The sequence below is a fragment of the Pseudophryne corroboree genome, chromosome 7 (assembly GCF_028390025.1).
Source record: "Pseudophryne corroboree isolate aPseCor3 chromosome 7, aPseCor3.hap2, whole genome shotgun sequence".
NCBI classification, from domain to species: Eukaryota; Metazoa; Chordata; class Amphibia; order Anura; family Myobatrachidae; genus Pseudophryne; species Pseudophryne corroboree.
The window spans coordinates 272,099,394-272,105,795 of record NC_086450.1 but is presented as its reverse complement, the minus strand read 5'-3'; the positions used below and the strand labels follow the sequence as shown (position 1 = coordinate 272,105,795).

At 44.5% G+C, this 6,402-nt stretch overlaps 1 pseudogene; it reads right to left on the bottom strand.

Moving 5' to 3' along the window:
- Positions 1–381: 381 nt before the first annotated feature.
- On the bottom strand, positions 382–500 carry LOC134947312 (5S ribosomal RNA; annotated as a pseudogene).
- Between the last annotated feature and the right edge of the window lie 5,902 nt (positions 501–6,402).

Sequence of the window (6,402 nt, the reverse complement as noted above, 5' to 3'; positions counted from 1 at the left end):
GTATACTTCTCAGAATAACACAGTGACAAGATATCCGAAATTCAAGAGCATATGGGGACTGTGATAGTCCCCTACTCACATATATATATATATATATATGTACACATCCACACACACACACACACACACACACACATATATATATATATATATATATATATACACACATAAATATATATATATATATATATATATACATGCGCATGCATGGCCACACATTAATGGTTACATATTTAAATTCTATGTTCGAATGAGTCCAATATATGTTTGACTCATTTAATACACCGCAAGGAATAAACCAGCGCTCCCATATGGATGAATAGTTAGAGAAGAGAGGTTTGAATATAAATAGAGGTGTAAACAGGCTCATATTCCTCTTTCAAAATACAGCACCCAGTCTTCCATGATGGTCTCCCATCTATGTACTGGCTGGGCCCAACACTGCTTGGCTTCCAAGATCAGGTGGAATTGGGCATCTCCAGTGTGGTATGGCTGTAGTAGTGATATGAAACAGAGGTGGAAGAAGAAAATTGAATGAAATGGAAAAAAGAGGTGAGGAAGGTCACTCTGGTGGTCAGGAGGTGATGCAAAAAGGCTTACGTTATAGGAATGGGGCTATTTCATAGCCCTCATTGAAGCCATCTGGATGAAGGGTGTTCAATTCGAAAATCCAGTACATCTCTCTTCTAGATAGAAGGTTGGAAAGATCTCCACCTCTCTCTCCAAGTGCAACCAGCTCAATGCCTTTAAACGTTAGTTCATCAGGATCCGATTTATGGCATAAATGGAAGTGCTTTGATACTGCATGCGTCAGGACTTTGTTTTTGATGTTTCTCACATGTTCCTGGATTCGGAGCTTCAAGGGTCTCTTGGTTTTCCCTATGTATTTCATTCTGCATGAGCATTCCAGCATGTAAATGACAGACGGTATTGCAGTTGATAAACTGTTTAATCTAATAGTCTTTGGAATTGTTGGTATTCTTGAAAGTTTTCCTACTGGGGTGTAGATACCGACACACATTACAGCGACCACACTTATAGCAACCCACACACTTTGGCATACTGGAGAATACTTCTGGGTTTCTCAACATGCTTGGTGCCACAAGGTCCTTCAGATTCTGGGACTTCCTGAATACCACGGATGGTTCCTTTGGAAGATAATCCTTTAAAATGGTGTCCATTAGGAGGATGTTCCAGTGTTTCTTCAAAGTTCTTTTTATAAGATTCTCATGTCTGCTGTAGGTAGTGATGAATCTCATTGTATCCTCTTTCTTTTCTCTGGGTTTATACTTTAGAAGTTGTTCCCTCTCAAGTTTCTTTGTCTTTATGTTGGCTTCTTCCAATAAATGGTTCGGATATCCTTTCTCCTTGAATCTTTCAGTGTAAACTTGTAGCTGTTGATCCCGGTCCTCATTGTTCTTACAATTCCAGGCTATTCTGTTGAATTGTGAGAACGGGATATTGTTCTTCCATTGTTGACAATGATTGCTCTTGTAGTGTACATAGCTATTCATGTCGACCTTCTTAATGTAGTTCTTGGTGACCACTTCTTTCCCCAAATGTGTCAGTACCAGGTCCAGGAATTCGACCTTATCTGTACTATCGTTGGCAGTGAAACTAAGATTCAATTGTTTGATATATACTTAAAAAACTCCTTAAAACTTAAATTGTCGCCATCCCATATGATTAAAATATCGTCTATGTAACGTTTATAAAAAACGATGTTCTGCTGAAATGGATGATCCTTAAAAACATAATCATTTTCCCATTGTCCCATAAAAAGATTAGCAAAACTCGGTGCATAGATCGTGCCCATGGTGGTTCCACAGATTTGAAGGAAGAAATCATCTAAAAACTTAAAATAGTTAAGTTTTAAAATGAAGTTCATCAATTCACATATAAATATTCTGTGTTCTTCTGTGATTAGGGCATCTTTACTAAGAAATTGATTGCAGTCTTCGATCCCCTTGTCATATTCTATGCTGGTGTAAAGTGACTGTACATCAATGGTGATCCATCTATATGTATCTTTCCATTCAAAGGATTCCATTAAGTTAAGAACTGATGTAGTGTCTTTCAGATACGCAGGTAGGTTTACCACATGTTTCCTCAGAAATATGTCCACATATTCTGACAAATGGGACGTTAGGGAATCAATCCCAGCAACAATGGGTCTTCCTGGGGGATTTTTCATGGATTTGTACACTTTGGGTAAAAAGTAAAAAATGGGGGTGGTGGGGTTGGAATTGAACAGGTATTGGTATTGGTAAAGTGAAGGTTCTGGAGTGGCCATCTCAGTCTCCTGACCTCAATATCATTGAGCCACTCAGGGGAGATCTCACACGTGCAGTTCATGCAAGACAGACCAAGAATTTACAGGAACTGGAGGCTTTTTGCCAAGAAGAATGGGCAGCTTTACCATCTGAGAAAATAAAGAGCCTCATCCACAACTACCACAAAAGACTTCAAGCTGTCATTGATGTTAAAGGGGGCAATACACGGTATTAAGAACTGGGGTATGTAAACTTTTGATCAGGGTCATTTGGGTAGTTTCTGTTGTCATTATGATTTAAAAAGAGTAAACACAGTTGTTTGACAATAAATGGCTTCACCCAACCACTAACCATGAGTGAAAGAAAAGTTTGTGAGTTATCATTCATATTCTCTGACAAATGGTCCGAAGATCACAAATTCTGCAAGGATATGTAAACTTATGAGCACAACTGTGTATATATGTGTATAAATAAATATATATATATATATATACAGCCACACACTTATACACATTTATACACACAGCCACACACTTATACACATGTAGACACATAATCATACAATTATACACACAGCTACACACATACATATAGCCACACATGTATACACATACACACTTGTAGATGGTTCACCCTTACCTTTACGCATTACATTAGTATACACAGGCAGCTCTGACCCTCCATCAGTTTCCCACATCGCACAGCACAGGCATTACTGGGACTCCTCTCTCTCTCACTCTTTAGTTTAACTTTTGACAGCTTGCACGCTGCAGCTGTCAGTGTCTTCATATTACTGTAGTATGTTCAACTTCAGCCTGCCCAGATGCCCCTATGATTTGCCGATGCCCTAGGCAATTGTCTATAGATAGGGCCGGCTCTTCCTCCCCTCCACCTCTCAGATCACACTGCCAGCTGTATCTCGCCCCCTCCCCCGAATCACAGAGCTGGATGATTGTACTTCTCCCCCCACCCTGCGGATCACTCTGCCGGCTGTCTCTCCCTTTCCACACCCTATCACAGTGCTGGCTCTCCTCTCCGGTTGTCAGCTGTCTCTCCCCCGTTCCCTGCATCACAGTGACAGCTGGCAGCCAACATGTGACATGATCCTTTCCCTGCACTATACTCTCCACGTGGCACAGTCAGTGGCACATCCCCCAACACTGGCAGCCATGCATGCGCCATACGGACACCCTGCTGGCTTAAGAGTTCATGCTCTAGGATGGCCCGGGAGTCAGTCTGATCCCGGAAGCATTCAGGCAGCCTGAACCGCTCAATTTTTATCACTCATGCAGCTGCTGTCTGTAATACAGCCCTATTAGCTGGGCCCCCCTGAGACCTGCCAGGACCAAAGTGGCTGCCTATGTTGTCTATCAGTAATTTCGCGTCTGTGTGTGTGTACTGAATGTGTGTTGTGGGTACTGTGTGTGTGTATACGTGGTGGTGGGTGGGTGTACTTTGTGTGTGTGGTACTGTGTGTGTATATGTGATGGGTGTGTGTGTGTGTGTGTGTGTGTGTGTGTGTGTGTGTGTGTGTGTGTGTGTAGTTTATGTGTGTATAGTGTGTACCTTGTGTGTGTATATGAGGTGGTGGGTGGATGTGTATAGTGTGTGCTGTGTGTGTATATGTGGAGGTGTGTGTGTACTTTATGTGTGTGTGTGTGTGTGTGTGTGTGTGTGTGTGTGTGTGTAGTGTGTACTGTGTGTATATGGGATGTGGGGGTGTACTTTATGTATGTGTAGTGTGTATATGTGGTGGTAGAGACGTGTGTGTGTGTGTGTACTTTATGTGGGTGTATTGTGTACTGTGTGTGTGTATATGTGGTGTTGGGGGTTTGTGTGTGTACTTTACGTGTGAGTAGTGTATACTGTGTGTGTATATCTGGAGGGTGTGTGTGTGTGTGTGTGTGTGTGTGTGTACTTTATGTGTGTGTAGTGTGTACTGTGTGTGCATATGTGGTGGTGGGGGTGCGTGTGTGTAGTTTATGAGTGTGTAGTGTGTACTGTGTATATGTGGTAATGGGGTCTGTGTGTATATGCTATGTATGGGAGGGCTGTGTCAACAATTTAGAGATGTGCGGATGGCACTTTTTGTGTTTTGTGATTTGGTTTTGGTTCTAATTCTACATTCGTGTTTTGGTTTTGGCTTGGTTTTGCCAAAACCACCCTTTCGTGTTTTGGTTTTGAATCTGGATGATTTTTTAAAAAACCATAAAAACAGCTAAAATCACAGAATTTGGGGGTAATTTTGATCCTACGGTATTATTAACCTCAATAACATTAATTTCCACTCATTTCCAGTCTATTCTGAGCACCTCACAATATTTTTTTTAGGCCAAAAGGTTGCACCGAGGTGGCTGTATGACTAAGCTAAGCGACACAAGTGTGCGGCACAAACACCTGGCCCATCTAAGAGTGGCACTGCAGTGGCAGACAGGATGGCAGATTTAAAAAAATAGGCCCCAAACAGCACATGATGCAAAGAAGAAAAAGAGGTGCAATGAGGTAGCTGGATGACTAAGCTAAGCGACACAAGTGTGCGGCACAAACACCTGGCCCATCTACGAGTGGCACTGCAGTTACAGACAGGATGGCACTTAAAAAAACTAGTCCCCAAACAGCCCATGATGCAAAGAAGAGAAAGAGGTGCAAGACGGAATTATCCTTGGGCCCTCCCACCTACACTTATGTTATATAAACAGGACATGCACACTTCACTAAACACTCTTTCAGAGTACACACTGGAGGGGGGGCAACTTAGGTAAAATAAAGCCAGTTTGTGCAAGGGCATCCAAATTGCCTCTTTTTCCTGGCAGTATACATATGATATCTGTCTGACATGCCTACTTGGATGCTGTCACTAGTGGTTAAAGTGGGGCGGAACGGGGCGGAACTGCGTTCCGTCACCTCTAATTGCAGGCGGAACTAGTTCCGCCTCCGCCCGGCCACAGCATCAGGTCCCTGCTGCATTGCAAAGGTAGCAGCGGCCGCCAGCCAATCCCGGCTCGCAGACCGGCTGCAGCACCAATCAAAAAAAGGGGCGGCTTTTTTAAAATCTTGCGTGAACCAATCACGGCTCGCGGACCGCCAGCCAATGAGAAGCTGTCATGTGGCAGCTTCTCATTAGCTGGCGGTCCGGGAGCAGTGAATGGTGCACAATTGGCGCCAGATTCAAAGTGCGGCCTCGCTGCTTTGCAATAGCAGCCGGTCCGTGAGCCAGGACTGTCTGGTGGCCGCTGCTAGCTTTACACCGCAGCCGGGGACCTGATGCTGCAGCCCACAGCCACTGAAGCACACAGCCACACTGAGGAGAGTGCTGCTGGACTGAGGAGCAGCAATGACAGGGGCGAGGATTTGACGCCAGGCAGCTCATGGACCGGCAATAGAGAGACAGCGGCAGCATTTTTTTTTGAGGCGCCAGCTGCGAGCAAATTGTGTCTAGTGACCCAACAGCCAGACGGTGGATTAACGTAGCAGCCTTCAGGTGTCCCAGCCTTCAGGTACCCCGCATCTTTGTCTGTTACCATGCGACAAGCACACAACCTCCCTGCTACTGTCAATTTCCTCATTCAGGTCCCTTCATTTTGCCAATAGGTTGCCAAGTGACTCCGGGCTCTGTATGCCCGCAGCAATGACTAGAGCTCTGCTCGGCTGTTCATAGACACTGCACAGTCGTGTGGGATTGGGGCAGATATCTGTGTTATCTGATGGGTGCAGGCTGACAGCGCATGGGTGGATGCTGCATTCAGTGGGAGCCTCTCACGGTCACCCTGCATGGCTGACTTCCACATTTCTCCTCTTGACAACCAAAGTCCGCTACAGTGACACTAGTGACTGTCTGTTTGGACACTTAGTTGTTCAAAACTCCCAAGGTGACTCCAGGAGGGGAGAAATCCTTTTCCACCTTCGGGAAAGAAATGGAGCTACAGGGTCTGGCAGAAGTGGGTAAAGGGTGCGGAGAAGGGAGAGAGCTGGTTGGCTTGCTCTCAAGCCTCCCTATCTGAGTAAGTACTTCAGTGGCATCAGAGAGAGCCAGCTGCCACCTCCCACCTCATTGCACCCAGGCCCATGGAAGCTGCAGTGTCCTAAAACATATAGGATATGCACGTATGCAAAATATATCTAATTATTA